The sequence below is a fragment of the Vulpes vulpes genome, chromosome 6 (genome assembly GCF_048418805.1).
Source record: "Vulpes vulpes isolate BD-2025 chromosome 6, VulVul3, whole genome shotgun sequence".
NCBI classification, from domain to species: domain Eukaryota; kingdom Metazoa; phylum Chordata; class Mammalia; order Carnivora; family Canidae; genus Vulpes; species Vulpes vulpes.
The window spans coordinates 86,141,358-86,163,623 of record NC_132785.1 but is presented as its reverse complement, the minus strand read 5'-3'; the positions used below and the strand labels follow the sequence as shown (position 1 = coordinate 86,163,623).

The following is a 22,266-nucleotide window of genomic DNA, read 5'->3' as shown; positions in this document are numbered from 1 at the left end:
TTGGCTCAAGCCTTTACAACTTTAATGTTTTGAAACTTGTGAATTGTTAAATTTGAGTGGGTTTGTTTACTTCTGTTTCTGTTATTATTTTGGTTTTAAAACCATTGTCTTTAGAATTCGAATTTTTATTTTATTTCACATTTTATATCATTTAAGTTATTATACATTAGTTATTTTACCAACATGCTTGGGATGTTTAGGAGACATGAAAAAAGACTGAGTGAAAATATGTCCTCAATATATCAGCACATAAATAACTTACCCTCCTTTTCAAAATGGTAGTGGCAAGAATGATGAAAAATATTTTGCCTTTAACATTAACTTTCAATGATTTCTTACAATGTAGATCACAACATGTTGGTTTCTTATTAAACTTTAATCATTTCTGGTAATTATCCAAATGTTACAAGATAATAGTATTATACAGTCTTGTCACAGTGTTGATTAGCACTTTTTAAAGGATCAAAGAATTAAAAAAAAACAGATTTTACTAGTAAATTCTTTACAAACTGAAACCTAGAAAAAAATTTGTCACACTAACGATAATAATCTCATATAAAACATAGTCTACTTATATAATTAGGTAAAATCACATAGGAGAAACTAACAATTGCTGCAATTGTAAAATGAAATGCCCATCCTCCTGGGAGGAATAGTGTAATCATTAAAGCAAGGTTTCTAAAAATATTGCTTTTAATTTTCTTTTTATTTTGGATACATTAAGACCATAACCTTTGGAAGTTTCTTAGTCAGATCCACTTTAGGTGATAATGGAGGTTCCTACAGAAAGTCAGGAAAATAATTCTACCTGGATCATAGCATGGCTTTCCTGTATTTTTCACCATAAGCCTTTTATAGGCTTCCAGATCTCTTTTAGACAATGCTTGTCATAACGTAACCAAAAGATATCTGGTTGCCATATTGTGCAGGCATGAAATTTACTAAGTTCCACCAACACATGTCACTTGCTGTAATAAATGTCATCTCTGAATAGGTTTATAAATAATATCATGTTTGCATAGATGACTATATATATCAGAAGGCTGAGAAGAAAATATTTATTTTGAGTGAGTCATGCCTTTATCAAACCAAAGCAATTTAAACTTTTTTCTCTGGGTTCTTTTCATTATTTAGTTATTTATAATGGTGTAAAGAAGAAGGGATAACTGCTTACTACAGAGATTTCCTCAGAAAGTTTGTATCTTAATTTAAAGTGTTGGAAGAAAGCATAAAAGTTACATAGTTTCAGGTATGAATCTGATCCATGACTGCCTCTAAAATGTCTAATTCTGTGGTTCTCAAAACACTCCGGTTTAGGGTCACTGTGGGAATTATTTTTAAATTGCTTATACTTAGGTCCTATCCAGAACAGTTGAATTAGAATATCTTGGGGGTAGTTGTGTTCCCCAGGTTGTTTTAATAGCTCCACTGATGTGTAGAACACATCAGTGTATTTTAAATAGGAGTCATGTGCCACCAGAGTTGAGAAGTACTTTTTAGCTTATATGTGTGCCAATTAGTTAGAATCATTCTCACAATTATTCCCTAGCAGTATATGAACATGACTAATTATGAAACTTTGAAGTCTCTGAAGATCAATAAAAATTGCCCTGGACTTGTAGAATGGCAACGTGAGGAGCTCAGTAAACCCTTTCCCCAGCAAATAACGTTTTTCGTTTTTTGTTTTTTGTTTTTGTTTTTGTTTTTTGTTTTTTTGCATGTGAAAATTATTTTAAACAATAATAATACCTATATAAACTATCTGGAAATTGTCCTATTGCATAAATAATTTGAGAAACAATTTATTCAAGAAAATCTATGAAATCTGGGTAAGAGCAGCAAATCTGTGAGATTTGAGTCATAACTTTGTTCACTTTACACTCAATCCTCCCATGTCCCAGGTTGTAGTTACTGAAACTACTTCCAGTTGTTCTACTGTTAAGGGAATATGACCAAGAAGACAGGGGCTTTCATTTTCTTCAAATCCTAGTCCAGTGGTACAATTTTGCTCATTAGAGGCAAGCCCAAGTATTCCTGTGTTGTGAAAGCACTCTTCCACTCAGGCACCACAAAGTGGATTGGGGCTCTCCATTTTAAACATTTATGTAAGAAAAGAATTTCATAGCTTTAGGGTGCTGAGGTAAAAATATGTTAAATAAAACACAAGGGACCAGAAAACTAGGAAGTTTAGGAAGCTTCCTAAACTTAATTCAAGGAATACTATAGAATTTGGAAAACTTTGGAGTTGTTGATAATTATTCTATCTGAGTTAAAAGTGTATCTAGAGATAATATCAAAAATATTTTAAATAGTTTGAAGATATACATTAATACACACATTTATATATGTGACAAATTAAAAATTTCATTTTTATTTTTTATTTTTTTACAAATGAAATCTATGTTACTACCACTACTATCAAAATATATAATAGTCCCGTGACTCCAAAGAACTCCCTTCAGCCCCTGTGTTGCTAATCTCCTACCTAACCCTAGACCCTGGGAGACACACATCTAATTTATGTCTCTATAATTTTGAATCTTCAGAATGTCATTGAATGGAATCATATAGTTATTTACTTTCTGTGACTAGGTGGCTTCTTTCACTTAGCATAATACTTTTGAGATTCAAGCATATCACTGTATGTGTCAGTAGCTTATTCCTTTTAAGGACTGAGTAGAGTTCTAATGTGTGAAGTATTAAGATTTATTAATTTATCATTTGTTGAACATTTAGGTTGTTTTTGTATTGGAGCCATTATTCATATAAAGGCACTATAAACATTTACAAATCTGTTTGTGTGTGCCTGCAGTTTTCCTTTTTTCTTTTTTAGTTAAGAACCTAGGAGATATACTGTCAGGATTTGGTGAGTAAATGTCTAACTTTATACTAAATGCCGTTAAATATTTTCTTAAGTAGCTGCATTATAAAATAAATTATTCATTTGTAATATCTATGAATTGTATATATTACGGAATTGCTTACACAGTTAAAATAGAGAGGGAAGAACACTTAGGGTTTTAGCAGAAGAAATGCCTTAAAGAACATATCCTTTGCCATGGTCACCTTTCTGCAGAGAAGAAATTGTAGTTTAGATTCAGTCACTTCATTTATTCATAAGGCTTTCCTGTAAAATAAGCAAAATGGCCACAGCAACTTCAAGCTCATTTTTTTCTTCAGCCCCACTCTAGATTTTTTTCTTTTTATTTTTAAGATTTTTTTCTATTTTAGGCATTACCACACCCAAATTATGTTTTATAGCAGACACATACACACACACACATGCATGTATATCTAACCTCTTTCATTTCCCAGAAGGTAGACTCTCCTTCACAGCCTAATGCAAATATTCCAGTTCAGAATTTGAAAACAAAAGAGAAAGTAAAGACCATAGAGGTAGAAGGAGGTCCACAAGGAAAAGCCACGTGAAATTTTGCTAATCTGTATAATAAAGGAGAGGAAGGAGAAACTCTGAGAAGTATCTAAGAGAATTCGGGAAGATGAGAAAAGAGAATATTTGAAGTACTTAGCAGGACTATGACTTAAGAGTTCCAGCAATGTTTTTGGCACGTGTGAGTAAAGACTGAAATTCCTTTTAAATTACTTTCTGGCTTCTGCACTATTTCTCTGAAGGTGATGCAACTTAAAACGGAATCACTGATCACTGGTTGGTGGCTTCAGTTGGATGACAGTAGTGAAAAAGAGATTTTTGTGAATATGTATGTGTGTAGGAGGGAGAACTTATTGGTGTGATGCTGTTAAACTCATTTTTTACTTTTTAATTCTCTTTAAAGGTACCACACATCTATTACTATGGAGGCAGCAAAGCATCTGTCTTTGAGATCAGACAAGACTCAGTTAATATCTTCAGTTCATTAACTGTGTGACATTAGACTGGTTTTTTAACTCATTTCCCTCACCTTAAAATGTGTTAGTAAAACATTAACTCTCAGATCTCTTTTAGTTTTTAAATTAAATAATGCAATGAAATGCTTACTAAATTTCTGGGATATAATAAAAATAAAGCAATAATACTTATGATTGGGTGTTGATTAAGTTTATGAAAGAAAATAGGGACAGCAGACCTCCTGGAAGGCTGAGTCAGTTGAGCATCTGACTCTTGGTTTCAACTCAGGTCATGATCCCAGGGTCACTAGATCAAGCCCTGTATCAGGCACTACACTCAGCATGGAGTCTGCTTGAGTTTCTCTCTCTCTCTGCCCTTCCCCCCACTCATATGCTCTCTCTAAATAAATAGATAAAATCTTCTATTTATTTATTTATTTTTTTAAAGATTTTGTTTATTTATTCATGACAGATATAGCGAAAGAGAAGCAGAGACACAGGCAGAGGGAGAAGCAGGCTCCATGCAGGGAACCAGACATGGGACTCAATCCCGGGACCCCAGAATAACACCCTGAGCTGAAGGCAGACGCTCAACCACTGAGCCACCCAGGCGCCCTGAAAATATTTTAAATAAAAGAAAATAATAACACCAAAAAGAATAACACAGTGGGGGAGACAAAAGGGTTGAAGAGGGAAAACTTCCTGAAAGATATGCTTAATGGATGTCTAAAAAATGCATTTGGAATAGGTCAATGATTGGTGGAATGCATTCACAGAAACTTTTCACAACACTATTTCTATAATGAATGTTTAATATCTATGATGCCAAAAATATTTCAAGGGGATAACCACTTTCATGAAGTTTCTGTCTTCCACATGTCAGTTCTTTCCCATTTAAAGTATACATCTTTTGGAATTCCTGGGTGGCTCAATGGTTGAGCACCTGCCTTTGGCTCAGCGTGTTATCCCAGATCTGGGGACTGAGTCCCACATTGGCCTGCTTCTCCCTTTATGTCTCTACCTCTCTCTCTGTGTGTCTCTCATGAATAAATAAATAAATTAAAATTTTTTAAAAAAATAAACATCTTTCATTCTCAAGAAATACTAATGCTTTTCATAATTTAATGAATGATTAATGTAGCTAAATATTCTTTACAATTTATGGTTAGAATAAATATCTAAATAAAAGGCCAGAATATTTTTTTATTTTAGCTTTGTTGCCAACTTTCTATATAAATTTTACCGATCCTCCTTAAAACATTTTTTCAGTATGTTTAATGTAAATTATTTATTACAAAATTATATAAATAATTAAAATGTATAATCTAGCTACTGCCTTGTTATGTTTGGTGTCTTGTATGACTACATAAAAGAAAATTATTAAATAGGGCTCATGTAGGTGACTGTTTATGGCTTGGTACATATGCATTTATTTCTTTGCTTCAGATTTTTTATTAGTTATCTGATAAAAAAATAAACAAGAATAATATGTTCAGTAATAAGACTGAAATAGTATTTTGACTAATCCTTTTTCTGAAAACAACTAAAATTCTGGATTACATATATTTTAACAGCTTCTTACAACGTCAAATTATAGCTAAGAGAGGAAGAAATAATTGTACAAATATCTAATGTAAAGCAGGAGTCTAGGAAGTAAGGAGAGTATTAAACTTTTTTAACCTGAGAATATTTTCAGAACCTAGAAATCACTAACTTGAGTGCTCAGTAAAAAAAGAACAAACCAAAGGTGCTTAAATAGGAAGTACAAAGGAGTGCACTCTCTGGTAAGGGCCATCTGACAGCAAATATGCCATAGAGCCGAATGACTGCAGGGAACGTTGTCTAGGTGCTAGGAAAAAACAGAGAAAAAATGCTATGAAATTATAACCCCTACTCCTCATAAGAACTTGCCACCCATGTTGCCATTTCCTGGGTATTTAAAAACCTTAGTCATAAATGTAATAAAGTTTTCTAGATGAGTAATCCTGTCATTCTACACTGAAGGTATGCATGTCTATGCTAAATGAATTTCCTATTGTGTACCTAGGTGAATTTTCATAACTATTGTTATGAGAAAAGCAAAAAGTTCAATAAGGGTATTTAACAAAGCATTATGGTTAGCACCAAACAATAGATATGACTAATCAACCAGCCAAATTTTTTAGATATTTTAGAAATAATCAAATAACCATAATATAAACATGGTCACTATATTTAAAGAAATACAACACAATACAATATAATACATTAACAGGAAATTGGAAACACTGGAAATCCTCAGATCTTAAAGAGAAACTAAATTAATACAACTTCTAGAAATGAAAATATAATCACATGTATAAAATTATGGGGCAGCTCGGGAGGCTCAGCGGTTCAGCGCTGCCTTCACCTCAGGTGTGATCCTGGAGACCCGGGATCGAATCCCACATCAGGCTCCCTGCATGGAGCCTGCTTCTCCCTCTGCCTGTGTCTCTGCCTCTCTCTCTCTCTCTCTCTCTCTCACTCTCTCTCTGTTTCTCATGAATAAATAAATAAATAAATAAATAAATAAATAAATAAATTCTTTAAAAAAAGTATAAAATTATGAACTAAATTTAAATTTTAAAACCTTTATTTAAAAATATAAAGATCAGAAAATTCTGAAGAGAGAAAGAACTGGAGAATTGGTCAAAATAAATTATGTAGACTGCAGCACAGAGGGGCAAGGAAGCAGGAGTTTTGTGAACTAAGGACTATGGAGAAAAGAGATTAAACATCTGACATATGCCTAACAGGAATTCTGGAAATTCTGGAAAAGTAAAAGGACAAAACAGAATCTGTGAAGACACCTAGTTATATATTCATGAAAACCAGTGAATTCCAGGCAAGGATGAAAAAAATTCTACCTCTAGAAGCATATAGTGAAACTGCAAAAAGATTAGATACAAAAAAAGAAACCTCTGAAAGTATCCAGAAGGAAAAAAGACAAAAATACCCCCCAAAGGAGTGACAATTCAACTGTCAGAATGGAAGGTAAAGCCCGGGGTCAGTGGAGCCATTACTAAATTATAACATGGTGTATCTCAACTAGCTGAGGAATTAGGTATAAACAAATTTTACCACACAATCCAAAACAATAAGCTGGTGACTCTTACAGGTTGAATTATGTTGCTCAAAAAGAATACAATAACATTTTCATATACGGTTGTTGCAAACTTCATTAGGAAAGATGTGGTCACAGTGTAATAGAGTGGAAACCAATGTGACAGATGCCCTGATAAAATGACCATGTGAAGATACAGAGACACAGGAAATTACCAAAGCAAAGGCAGAGAATAGAGCTAATGCAACTGCAAACCAAGAAATTCCAAAGTTTGCCAGCAAATCACCAGAAACTAGGAAAAGGCAAGGGAAGATTCTCCTACAATTTTCAGAGGGAGCTTACTCCTTCTCACTCCATGATATTGGACTTCTAGTCTCCAGAGGCATGAAACAATGAATTTCTGTTGTTTTGAGCCATTTAGTTGGTGACACTTTGTGGAGCTGCCCGAGGAAACAAATATAGTAACTTAGAGAAATAAGATATTGAGTATCTCTCTTACAGCTCTATTATAAGAGATTTGTTATTATTAAATGACTGTTATTAAATGGAATTGCTGTTTCTTCACTAATGATATTAGGAAAAGCTGTTACTGTGGAGGCTACAAATGATGGTATGAATATCAGTTTAATGAGTCTCATGAATTAGTAACAGCCATATTAAACAAAAGATGACACTAATATTTCCAAAAATCAACAAAAGAATTGGATTATATTAGAATGATTTGATCAATAATTTACACTAATAACTTATATGACTGAATTAGTAGTTTTATATATATATATATAATCACAAATAGATATATATATAAAACTACTAATATATATATTAGTAAATTATGGTGCTAAATTACTATTTACATTACTAAAACTGAGTATTTCAGTGTCATTTATTTATAAATATCTTTATGTTGTTTTTATCTTTATGTTGTTTTATCGTCTTAAAATATTTTGAATATCATTTTTTTTTCTTTTAATAAATTTATTTTTTTATTGGTGTTCAATTTACCAACATACAGAATAACACCCAGTGCTCATCCTGTCAAGTGCCCCCCCCAGTTATGTATTATGAAAATATTTATGTCACAACTTAAATTTAGAACAAATATTGCTTGTAGAAATGACTATAAAAATAGAAAACATTAATAATATTATGACTATTAAAGAAATTGAGGGGCACCTGGGTGGCTCACTTTCCTTTGGCTCAGGTCATGATCTTAGTGTGCTGGAATCTAGCCCCATATCCTGCTCCCTGCTCAGCAGGGAGTCAGCTGGCCCCTTTCCTTGCTGCGCCTCCTGCTTGTGCTCTCTCTATTTATATCAAATAAATAAAATATTAATAAAAATAGAAAAAAAGGAAGAAAGAAGAAGAAAGAAAAGAGAGAAAGAAAGAGAGAAAGAAAAAAGAAATTGAAGTCAATAGTGATTTGAAGAGTTTTTTTTTTTTTTCCTTCTAGATAGTTTTAGTGATTTTCTTTGTATCTTAACATTTTTTTGCAGTTTCACTATATGCTTCTAGGGGTAGAATTTTTTTCAATCTTGCCTGAGGCTCATTGGGTTCCATGAATGTGTGATTAGGTCTTCAGTTGACAACTGAATTATATAGTCAATATTCAAGAAATTGAATAGTCATAAAGAGGGATTTTAGGGTAAATTTAACATAATTCAAATAAGAAATAATTCTAAACTTATAGAAACTTTTCTAAATAATAGAAAATTGGGGTAGAGATACTCTCAGATAAATATAAACTTGACACCAAAACCCAACAAGGTCAGCATGAGAAAGGAAAATTAGATGCCGATTTCAATCTTGGAGATGTAGATGGGTGTAGATCTTGGGTGTAGATAGAAAATCATAGACACAGAATCATTCAGCCAAATTCAGCAATACATGCAAATGATAATGTATCATGTCTAGGTTTGTTTTTTTTCTCCCAGAAATTCAAGTTTGGTTGGAAAGTTAATAAGATTAATTCAACACATAAGCCAAAAAAGGAAGAAATCACATCATTTCTCTAGAATTAGAAAAAGCATTCTATAATATTTAGTATTTATTTATTTATTATAAAAACCTGCAGTGAAATAGGAATAGAAAGTGAGTTGCTTGGGATGCCTGGGTGGCTCAGTGGTTGAGCGTCTGCCTTAGGCTCAGGGTGTGATCCCAGGGTCCCAGGATTGAGTCCCACATCGGGCTCCTTGCATGGATCCTGCTTCTCACTCTGCCTGTGTGTCTGCCTCTCTCTCTCTGTCTCTCATGAATAAATAAATTAAAAAAAAATAAAGTGAGTTGCCTAACTTGAAAACTAAAACCCCAGAACATGATAAACACCAGAGTTAATAATGAAATACTGAAGTATTTCCCTCTCCATTTGGATGAAAGATAGATGCACATCTGTTCATTTGCTTTTGGATGCTTGCAACTCTATAAAATACATTTCGCTTTTACTAGGTGAATCACTATTAGATTTTATCCTACATTCTTACCAATATCCTTTACTCTAAATCTAGTAGTGATTTTATAAGTTTCTTAAAGATTTTCTTGTTTGTTTCTTAAAGATTTTCAACACAATAATATCTTCTGTGATAAACACAGTTTTAATTCTTCCATTCTAATCTCTATGTGTTTTATCCTCACCTTACAGCACTAGCTAATACTCCTAAAAACATTATTTAATAGAAGTGACAATATTAGGCCCTCTCTCCTTCTCAATCACAAAGGGGAAATATTCAGTATTTTACCATTACCTACAATGTTAGCTGTTTTTTGTTTGTTTTTAAAGAGGTACTTTTTTAGATTGCAGAGGTTCTTTTCAACTCCTACTTTTCTGAAAAATTTTATTGTGAATGAAGTGTGAATTTTACCATATGATTTTTGTCAAATCTTTGTGATGAGCGATTGTTTTTTTCTCTTTAACTTTGTTAATGTGGAAAATTACATTGAATTTTTGATCATTAAACAATCTTGATTTCTTGAATTCAATTCCAATGGTCATTATATATTTTTCATCCCATGTTTTGCTATATTCTACTTGCCAATATTTTGCCAAGGATTTTTTGAGACTATATTTCTAAGGAAAATTGGTCTATAAGATTCTTGTCTTGTAATGACTTAGGTTTTAATATTAAATATATTCTGGTCTATGAATATTATTAAGAAGTGCCTCTTCTCCTGCAGAGTAGACCCTATTGGCCACGTGTTGAAGATTCCCCCAACATGGATGTGCTCAGCTTTATGCAAAAGGAAGTGAGACTTGAGGAAACAATGGGGCATAGTAGAAATGAACAATCAGAGGTTTTATAATTAGATAATTATAAAAATCATAGTACCAGTATCTACCTGTTCTCTCATCTTGGTTGATGATTCTGAAACACTCTCCAGTAGATTTTCTGCATACATGTATCCTCCTCAGTGTCTGCTTTCTGGGGAACATAATCTGTGACAGGAAACGAGCATAAGTATCTTCATGTATTTTAGAGGTTGTGGAAGAGAAGTCTAGTGGTTTCTGTTGTTTATGTGAAGAAACACAATGGTTGTGAAGGAACAGGAGTCAGAGACATTTCAAAATCAGCGGGATAATCAATCCAGGAAAAAGACTGAAACTACTGGCAGAGCTGAACCGTTCTCAGTGGTGGAGGTGAAATTGAACACGATTCCAAGGAAGGCCATTCACCATCTTTGTAGAAACAGTTACTTCACCAGAGGCTACCAGGCAAGCAGACAGAGCCATGTGAGTCCTGGAATTCTTCCTCAACACTGACTGATTAGCCATGAAAAGAGACTTCTGTTCCTTATATCCCCTTTCAGAGCCCAAGAGCAGAGAGCCCAAGATCTTAGTGGGGGCAAGGGGCATCTCTCCCAGTTCATTCCACCTATTTACCAACGTATTATAAGTGGAGATGACCTGTGCTCTAGTCTCTGAATAAAGCTCAAGATTGGCAATTTTAATAGAAAATTCTGTGTTCTAAGTATGAAAACTATACCATTGTAGTAATCGAGAGTAACTGAAATCTTATGGAATTTGTCAAAAATAGTGTGATGAAGGATCCCAGCATGTACCGAAAAGTAGGGGCTCAACCAAGACATTATTGAGGGACAGTGTAAAGGAAATATTTTTATATTTATTTTAAAAAATCACTGGGAAGGGATTTGTCCTTTATGTCCTAAGAATGCTTAGTGAAAACTGGCATTTTTTCTTCTATAAACATTTCACTAGCAAAAGCATCCGTATGTGGAAATCTGTGTAAGAATTTTTTTATTTACTAATTCAGTCTTTTGTTAGATATAAAACTATTAAGACTATTCAACTTTTCCATTTATTTTTTTGTTTTCATTAATCTATGTTTTCCTTAGAGATTTTTTCTTTCACTTAATTATTGCTGTAAGTTATGTGGTATTCTCATTTTATCCTTTCACATATAGTGATATACCAAGTTTAATTCTTAATACTGTCATTTCCTTTCTCTCTTCTTTCTCCTTCACATTTTTATAGAGTTTCTCAATTTTTTTTTATCTTTTCAAATAACTAACTTTCCACTGTGGTAGTTTTCTCTATGGCTGCTGTTATAGAACCAATCATTTATATTTCCCTTGTGTAAAAGAATATTTTTACAATGTTCACATATGACTGATGACATTTTACTTAGATCATTACAACCTATGCAAAAATTATAGATTTACTAAAGCAGATATTGCAAATTTTTAATTAAAATTCTATCTTCTGATTAAAAACATAAAATAAATAAAATAAAATAAAAATAAAATTCTATCTTCTGTAACAGGTGTCAGCAAACGATAGCCTAAGGACCAAATATAGCTTGCCCCATATTTTTTTAAATAAACTTCCATTGAAACACAGCTTTGCCAGAGTTAGGAGTCTTTATGTTCTGTCTCCCTGATATTTCCCACACATTTCTTTTCCCTTCCTCTATATTCCCTTTGACTATTATTTATATTCCCCAAATGAATGAGAACATACACTGTTTGTCCTTCTCTGATTGACTTACTTCACTCAGCATAATACCCTCCAGTTCCATCCACGTCGAAGCAAATGGTGGGTATTTGTCGTTTCTAATGGCTGAGGAATATTCCATTGTATACATAGACCACATCTTCTTTATCCATTCATCTTTCGATGGACACCGAGGCTCCTTCCACAGTTTGGCTATTGTGGACATTGCTGCTAGAAACATTGGGGTGCAGGTGTCCCGGCGTTTCATTGCATCTGTATCTTTGGGGTAAATCCCCAACAGTGCAATTGCTGGGTCGTAGGGCAGATCTATTTTTAACTCTTTGAGGAACCTCCACACAGTTTTCCGGAGTGGCTGCACCAGTTCACATTCCCACCAACAGTGCAGGAGGGTTCCCTTTTCTCCACATCCTCTCCAACATTTGTTGTTTCCTGCCTTGTTAATTTTCCCCACTCTAGGGGTGGTGGAAGGGGAGGAGGGCGGGGGGTGGGGGGGAATGGGTGACAGGCACTGAGGCGGACACTTGATGGGATGAGCACTGGGTGTTTTTCTGTATATTGGTAAATTGAACACAATAAAAATTAATTTATATAAAAAAACAAAAAAACAAAACAAAAAAAAAACACAGCTTTGTTGGGCAGCCTGGGTGGCTCAGTGGTTTAGTACCACCTTCTGCCCAGGGCCCGATCCTGCAGACCCGGAATCGAGTCCCAGGTTGGGCTCCCTGCATGGAGCCTGCTTCTCCCTCTGCCTGTGTCTCTGCCTCTCTCTGCTTCTCTCTCTCTCTATCTCTCTCCCTCTCGAATAAATAAATAAAATCTTTAAAAAAAACACAGCCTTGTTTATATGCCATAATCGATTAATCAAATATAACTAATGAAAGAGATGCCAGAAAGCTTCTCTTGGGTTATATATCGAGTCCTTTTCTCTCTACACAATTTATTTTCATTCATGATATTCATATTGTGTCCCTGAACATACTTAAGTCTAATACTTTATTATACCATGATTAGCTATGTGCTAAGGCAAGAGTAATTAATTCACTGTATTTCTTCACATATTTCTTCACATTTTGCTTATATTTGAGTGACAATATTAGGAATCTTTTTTTTTTTTTTTTTTGGTGTACGAAGTACCCCAAAGGTATAGAGACCAGAGGAACTGACATTTCCTGAGAAGGTAATTTGAGGCTCTGTGAAGTTGATGTTTGATGAATAGGGTTTCCCAGCTAGATAAGGAAGATGCAGGAGCAAAGGCATGGCATGAAGCATGAGCAACAGCATGACTGTAGACATGCTAAAGCTCAGCCTACTGTATGCTTCATCTTGCTTCCTACATTGTCACAGACCATTGCATACATAATCCTTTATACCCCACATCATCCAGTTTTACTGGATACATAAATTTTACTACTCTATGTTCACCTGCCCCATCCTCTGTTTAATAAGTAATGGAACCTTCTTTTTAAAGAAAAAAAAAAATGCCTCATTTTATTTTAATCCATTCTGTGATTTAATTTTTTAACTCCTCTTATAAGGCAGAAGTAAAGCTATTCAGTTACCAAGAAAATTCAAATATCTTTCCTTGAGTGGACTACCATCCACATGCTTTTGTGCAGCAAATCTCTCATGTCCTGGGAACCACTTCCAGACATTGAAGTACTTCTGGGATCAAAAGACTCCCTGCCTCCAAAACTCCAAATGCTTCTCTCTTCCTCAGAGGACTTCTGGAATGGGTCACAGATCTTCTACTGCTCTGAATCCCCATAGAGATAGTTAATAACTTCTGTCATTTCCAAAAATTTGATCTCAGAAAGCCCAGATTCACTTAGAACTTTAGTCTCTTGAATCCAGGGCAAAAGGTAGCATCAGCCTTGCCTCTTTCCAAAAGTAAGCAGATGCTCCTAGAGATTGGCCATCCACTACAGCATAGCTACTCCTCAGCCTGGGTCAGCAATCTTGGTTTCTGAAACACCCTACTGAATACCACCATGTTAGCCAGGGTAAGATGAAGTCCATGTTGGTGACAGTGATGGACAGCACAGCCATGGTGTGTCTCTCAGACAGCTGCAGCTGCTGCCACAGAACTATTAAGTTCCCAGTTGTTGCTTTGTTGTGATTATTTTTTTCTCTTTAGTTCAGTTTCAGAAACTGACATTTTAAACTATGCCTCTCATCCAAGCACATTGAATAGAAAGAATTATAATTTAAGCTATTTCTTTAAATAAAGCATTGAATAAAAAAAAACCAACAACACTTAAACATCACTTAAGGAGTCAAATCATAAGCTGGTAATTTTAAATACAACTTATGGCTATATTCGAGTTCTCATTTTTGTCCAAGAGAGAAATGGGCATCGTACGTGGCTACATGGTTTGATTGCAAAGATTAACTAATGTTTGTTATCTGTGGTAATTCATACTTTTCACAGCAGTCCTTTCCAAATCGTAATTCCAGAAAAATTTGTTATCTAATAATAAGCATATTAATTGGCATTCTGTTTAATGAATGGATTAATGGGTAGCATTATGTAGCTAAGTAAGGATAAAGGATTCTCATACTTTATCATCTATTTTTGATCATATACACTGCTATTTTGTTTATTACAGCATCTGAAAAGTCCTCAAGACTATTAATTTGGTTCAACTCAACAGTTGCTAAGCTCATGTGATCTTGGAAATCATTTTGACTTTCCAAAGTCCTTTTTGACTTCAAAAAACAAAGTTGGGAAGCTCAACTCTACTACTTTTTACTATCCACATCCCACAGAGTCTGTGGCTTTTAAGAAAAGCTTCTATTTTCTCTTACCTATGAAATTTATTTTTCCTGTTTCCACAATTCTTAACTCTTGAAATGTTTCTTTTCATGCACTATTATTTTGTAAAGCACCATCTTGTTACTTATCTAAAGTACCTATAATTTTTTAAATTATACAGAATAAGATACAGTTGCTTTCAATTTTTGTGTTTAACAAATTTTAATGCAATATTCCACTGCTTTCTAGCCAATTGCTGATATATAAATAATTGTATTTGGATGAGGGATGTAGCAGTTTTTTGCTTAACTCCACTTTGTTGTTGTTGTTGTTTTGGTAGATAATCTTATTTAGGTAAAAGATATGTAGTAACATTATGTTACTACACTTCTGTTCAGGCATAGTGGAATGTTCAAACTTCAAAAGCAATCTGCCTCTTTAGTAGATGCCAGATATGATTCAGTCCTGTAGTTCTTTAATTGTGTCTACTAGTGTTCACTTACAGTAGTGTTGTGTACTGCTCCTTTTCTTCTCTTTTTGGCTGGGTACAGTGTACTTTATTGATGGTACATGACAAGGGAGGGCTCCCCAAGCCCTTCAATGTGTTGAGGGATGATGAGTTGGGGCAAGGACTCTTCAGCAGCTAAGGTCTTCTTCTTGCTCTCGCTGTGGCTGGTAGTCCAGGGGTTTCTTTCTCCTGGCCATGCGGACTGTAAGGTTCACCACCCAGTTGCTGCAGCCAAATTCATTGTCATAACAATGACATTATTTCCTAATGAGCTTGACAAAGAGGTCATTGAGGCAATGCAGCCCCAGCATCAAAGATGGGAGAGTGGGCGTCACTTTTGAAGTCACATGATGCAACATGGTCCTCAGTGCAGCCCGGGATGCCTTTGAGAGGGCCCTCAGATGCCTGCTTTACCATTTTCTTGATGTCATCATATTTGGTAGCTTTCTCTGGGTGGTAGGTCAGATCCAAGACTGACACTTTGGAGGCAGAGGGAGAATACTAAAGGCATGGCAGCGAGCTTCTCATTCAGCTCAGAGATGACCTTGCTTATAGTCTTGGCAGTGCTCGTAGAAGCAGGGATGATGTTCTGGGCTGTCCCTGGGCCATGATGCCACAGCTTTCCAGAGGGGCTGTCCATGGTCTTCTAGGTGGCAGTGATGGCATGGACTGTCGTCATGAGCCTCTCCAAGATGCTCAGTTGTCATGGATGACCTTGGCCAGAAGGACCAAGCAGTTGGTGGTGCAGTAAGCATTGCTGACAGTCTTGAAGGTATTGTCATACTTTTCATGGTTCACATACATCACAAACATGGGGGAATCAGCAAAAGAGGCAGAGATGATGACTCCCTTGGCCCCACCTTTCAAGTAAGCTCCAGCCTTCTCCATAGTGGTGAAGATTTCAGTGGATTCCACCACATACTCATTTGATATTGGCAGGATCTCACTTCTGGAGGATGGAGATGGGCTTTCCATTAATGACAGGTTTCCTGTTCTCAGCCTTGACTATGCCATGGAATTTGCTGTGGGTGGAATCATACTAGAACATGTAGACCATGTACATGAGGTCAATCAAGTGTCATTGATGGCAAAAATTTCCGCTTGGCCAGAGTTAAAACCAGCCCTGGTGACCAGGCACTGAATATGGCCAAATTCATTTACTTTTATCTTCTCCATTGTGTCTCAGGGATGCAGCTGGTACTGTACCAGAAGTTGCAGTTGTCTGTCGAAGGGGGAGAAGCAGACAGCCTGGTCCTTTTCTTCTTATCTCTGTGTTTATTTTCTTTCACTTATCTTTCGTAGTTATCAAAATTATGTTCACTAACTTCCATAGATTGCTTTAACACTCTGTTGATTTTTTTTTATCGTGCAAAAGTTTGTTAGTTTGTTATAATTCTACTTATTTATTTATGTTTTTATTGACTATAGTTTTGGAGTCATATCCCTGAAATCACTGTGGAGACCAATGCCATGAAGCTTTTACCCAATGTCCGTGTAAAAAAAAATCATTCTTTTGCATGTGGGTATCTAGTTTTCCCAACAGCATTTGTTGAAGAGATGATACTTTCCTCATTTTGTATTCTTGGCCCCCTTGTTGAAAATCAGTTGACCTGAGATGCCTGGGTGGCTCAGTGGTTTAGTGCCTGCCTTCAACCCAGGACATGATCCTGGAGAACCGGTATCAAGTCCCACATCTGGCTCCCTGCATGGACCGTGCTTCTCCCTCTGCCTGTCTCTCTGCCTCTCTCTCTCTCTCTCTCTCTCTCTCTCTCTCCTGTGTCTCTCATGAATAAATAATTTTTTAAAGTGTTTGTATAATTGCTTTTATTAAAAAGAAAAAAAGAAAATCAGTTGACCAAATAAATGTGAGTAGATTTCTGGGCTGTCAATTCTGTTCCACTGATCTATATGTCTATATTTATGCTAGTAACATACTGTTTTACTTACTGTAGCTTTGTAATATATTCTGAAATCAAGAAATGTGATGCCTCCAGCTTTGGTCTTATTTCTCAAGATGGTTTTGAGTATTTGAGGTCTTCTGTGGTTCTGTATACATTTTAGGATTGTTTTCACTACTTCTTTCCAAAACACTAGTGGGTTTTGATAATATTGCATTGAATCTGTAGGTTGCTTTGGGTAGTATGGACATTTTAACAATATTAAATCTCCTAATCCACAAACGTGGCATGTCTTTCCATTTGTTTGTGTCTTCTATAATTTCTTCCATCAGTGTTTTGTAGTTTTCAGCATACAAGTTTTTCATGTCCTTGGTGAAAACACTTGTAAATCATATACCTGATAAGGGGTTAATATCAGAAATATATAAGAAACTACTATTACTCAATAACAAAAAATTAATTTATTAACCAATTTAAAAATGGACAAAGGAACTGAATAGACATTTCTCCAAAGAAGACATACAAATAATCAAAAGGTATATGAAAAAATGCTCAACATCACTAATCAACAGGGAAATGGAAATCAAAACTATAACAAGACATCACCTCATACCTGTTAGGATGACTGTTTTTTTTTTAAAAGCTAAATATAACAAGTGCTGGTGAGAAGGTGGAGAATTGAAAATGTTTCACACTGTTGATAAGAATGAAAAACGGTGTAGTAACTATGAAAAATCATATGAAGTGTTCTCAAAAAATTAAACATAATACTACCATATGATCAGCAATCTCACTTCAAGGCATTCATCCAAAAGAACTGAAACTATATCTTAAAGAGATATCTGGATAACCATGTTCATTGCAGCATTATTCACTGTGGCCATAGTGTGGAAAAACATATTTCCATCAACAGATGAATGCATGAAGAAAATGTGGCATATATACACATATGATGGAATATTATTCAGCCTTTAAAAAAGAGGAAATTCTACCATTTGTGACAATCCAGATGAACCTGGAAGACATAATGCTATGTGAAATAAGCCAATCACAGAAAGACAAATACTGTATGATTCCACTTACATGAAGCATATAAAATAGTCAAACTCAAAGTTGCAAAAAATATAATAACAGTTGCCAGGGTCTGGGGGGTGAGTGAAGTGGTCAGTTTTTATTCAATGCTATACAGTTTTAGTTTATGCATAAAATATAAGTTCTAGAGATCTGTTATATAACAGAGTGTCCATAATTAGCAATATGGTATTGTGCACTTCAAAATTTAAGGGAATAAGTCTCACATTAAGTATGTAAAAAGAAAGATATTGGGGGGGGCGCACACAGAAAACTTTGGAAGATGTTGGATATATCTGTTACCTTGATTGTGGTGATGGTAGCATATATATTAACATATGTACAAAACCATAAAATTGTACACATCAAATATATGCGTTCTTTATAAACTATACTTTAATAAGCTGTTTAAAAATGAGAAAGAGCAAAGATGGCTATGCTCACTTATCTCACTTATATTTGGCCTTACAATGAATCGGGTAAAAGAAATAATAAGCACCAAAATTGTTTTGTTTTGCAACTGATATGATTGCTTACATAGAAAATCCTAGGGAGTCTACAAAACAACTTTGTGTAGTAATACAGCACTTTTGAAAGATTAGTAGATACAAAAATCAATTATAATTTTATGTACTGACAATAAAAATTGCAAAATGAAAGTTAAAACAATTCTAATACAATAGTATCAAACCCCAAAACATTCATAAAATCCTGTACACTAAAAACAACAAAATATTACTGATAAAATTAAAGACTCAAATAAATTGTGATATACAATTTTTATGAATCAGAAAATTCAATTTTATTATTATTTCAATCCACCTTAAACTGATTTCTACATTCAGTGCAATCACAATCTCAATGACAGCAGGCATATTTGCAGAAACTGTCAAACTGATCTTAAAATTTATATGGAAATTCAAAGGACTTATAATATTCAAAATCATCCTGAAAAAGAAGAGGATTTACATTACTTAATTTCAAGATCTAATATAATCATGTGGAGTAACCAGAACTTTTCAGATATTCATGGTGAGTACACAATATGGTACAACCACTGTGGGAAAATGTTTCATAATTTTATATAAAACTATTCACCCTTCCTAAAGCACAGAAATTCTACATCAGGATATTTACTCAAAAGAAGTAAAAACTTGTCTACTAGAAGACATGGTTTTAGGAGATTAATCACAATATTGAAAAACTGGAATTGCCCACATGGATATAACTAAGTGAATGGTTAAAAAAATTATGATATATTCATGCAATGGAATTTTATTCAGCAATAAAATATAGAATATTATTGATTTATGCAATATAGGATGAATTTCAAAAGTACTATGCTGAGCAAAAAAACGCTAGACACTAAAGGCCCCACACTGTATAATCCATTCATATAAATTTCCAGAGCAGATAACACTAATATATGGTAGAAAAAATCAGAATGGTGGTTGTTCCATGGTGTTAGGAGTAGAGATTGACAAGAAAGAGGCAAGAGAGGATTTTCTGGGATGTTGTTTATATTGTATATCTTTTTTTAAAAGATAGTATTTATTTATTCATGAGAGGTAGAGACATAGACAGAGGGAAAAGCAGGCTCCTTACAGGGACCTCAATGTGGGACTCCATCCTAGGACCCTGGGATCATGACCAGAGCTGAAGGCAGATGCTCAACCACAGAGCCACCCAGGTGCTTCTGTATTGTATGTCTTAAAAGTATTATTTTATAGGGTGCCTGGGTGGCTCAGTCAGTTAAGTGTCTTGATTGTTGATTTCAGCCCAGTTCATAATCTCAGGCTCAAGAGATCAAGCCCTGTATCTGGATCCATGCTGAGCATGGAGCCTGCTTAAGATTCTCTCTCTCTCCGCCCCACCAGAGTTGCACATTTTCTCTCTCTCTCTGTCTCTCTCTCTCTCTCGCTCAAAAAAAAGTTTTGTCTTTTTTTATTACATAGGTATATGCACTTGTCAAGTGTCACCAAATTATTTAATATACTAAAATACTTTTATATACTAATTTCATTGTATGTCATTGCAAGTCAATTTTAACTCAAAGGAAAAACAACCTGTGAAGAAATATTAAATTCTAGTTAATGGTACTCATGGTGAAGTTATTTAAGAAAATGTGTACTGATACCTGAACCACTTGAAATTCATTAAAAAATAAGATGGTTTGATAGATGAATAAAGGAATAATTAATGGATAGATAAATGATAAAGCAAAATAAAATAATAATGATGATAGTATTTAGGTGGTGGATATATGCTGTATATGGATGTTAACTATAAAACTTTTTTCAATGTTTCTTAATGTTATATGTTTTCATAGTAAAATGTTGCAAAAAGTATAACCTGACTTGAACAATATATTATATGCTTAACATGTTTATAATAAAACAAGACCTACAGTTAAGTTTAAAATCCTTAGGAAGAAAATACAAGACATATTATCTATAATAATTAGAGATTTTTCTAAACAATCCATAAAAGTGGAAATCATAGGAGAAAATATTAATACATTTAATTTAATTTTAAAAATGCTTGAGGCACCTGGGTGGCTCAGTCAGTTAAGCAGTTGTCTCTTGATTTCAGCTTTCTGGGTCCTGGAATCCAGCCCCATGGTGGACCACCCACTCAGCAGGGAGTCTACTTGAGGATTCTCTCTCTCCATCCCCCTTTGCCCCTTTCCCTGTTTATGTACTCCCTCTCTCTCAACTAAATCTTTAAAAAAATAAAAAAAGATAATTTGCTGAGAAATTATTATAAAGAAGATAAAGCATCAATATACAAAGAAGAAAATATTTAACTAATATAATAGATATTCAGAATTCATAAGTTCATAAGTGAATCAAATATCAATATGAAGAAAATACTCCAAAAGAAAAAAATAGATAAAATAAGATCAATTATTTAACAGAAGAGGGAATAGAAATAGAAAATAATTCTTTTTTTAAAAGATTTTATTTATTTACATCAGAGAAAGAGAGAGAGTATAGGAGAGAGTGCACAAGAAGGGGGGAAGGGCACAGGGAGAGGGAGGAGCAAACTCCTTATTGAGCAAGGAGCCCAATGCGGGACTTGATTCCAGGCCCCTGGATCTTGACCTGGGCAAAAGGCAGATACTTAGCCTACTGAGCCATCCAGGCACCCTGGACAGTTCAGTTTTAAAAAGAAGTTGCAGAATACAATACATACTGTCTTGTAATATTATAATAAAGTTCAGTCAAAAGAATTAACATTTTAAAAGTGAAGAGAAAGATACAAAGGTAGAGGTTAAGGGAGAAGCATATAGGAGGTATCTTCAGGTGTTATTAGTTTTTTACTTCTTAACTGAGTATATATATATATATATTTTTAAGATTTTATTTATTTATTCATGACACACACACACACACACACACACACACGTGTGCGCGCTCCATGCAGGGAGCCTGATGTGGGACTCGATCTTGGGTCTCCTGGATCAGGCCCTGGGCTGAAGGCGGCGCTAAACCGCTGAGCCACCCGGGCTGGCCCCTTAACTGAGTATATTTCGTAATTGAATTTATCCTTATGCTTCATAATGTACTCAGATATCACATTTATTCTTTTGTATGAATCGTATATAACACAAATATGGCACAAACACTCCAGTGCTTATCTACCTTAGTACCTCTTTTTCTAAAATGGGGATGTTGATTATTTGAGACCTTAACTAATTCAGGGGAATACTGATTTCAACAGGAAGTAGATGTCATTAAGTCTGTTATCTAGAAATTCAGGTTTTAGAGTCAAATACACTTGAGTTTGAATATTTAAATTTAGATTTCCTAACTGTGGGAGCGGAGCGAATTACTTAAGATATTTGATCCTCATTTTTCTGATTTCTTCACTGACCTCCCAAAGATGTTGTAAGAGTTAAGTGAGTAATTTCATATAAAGCACTGAGCTTTCTGATTGGCACCTAGTAGGTACTCAGTAAGTAAACATTCTATATGACCAGTATTGCAAGCAGTGAATTATTACCTTTAATGGCCACGAGATTGGGACTTTCTACTACTATTACAAACTAGAAGGGTGAGCTACATTGAATGACTTTGAAAGGCTCACAGTTTGTGATATTTTCTAGGTGGGCAAAATGTAAAAGTAAAGCAGTTTAACAAA

The 22,266-nt window shown here is 34.6% G+C and overlaps 1 pseudogene; it reads right to left on the bottom strand.

The window, feature by feature from the left end:
* Positions 1-15,945, bottom strand: part of LOC112921314 (kinesin-like protein KIF2A pseudogene) — a 49,430-nt pseudogene extending 33,485 nt beyond the window's left edge.
* Positions 15,946-22,266: the final 6,321 nt, after the last annotated feature.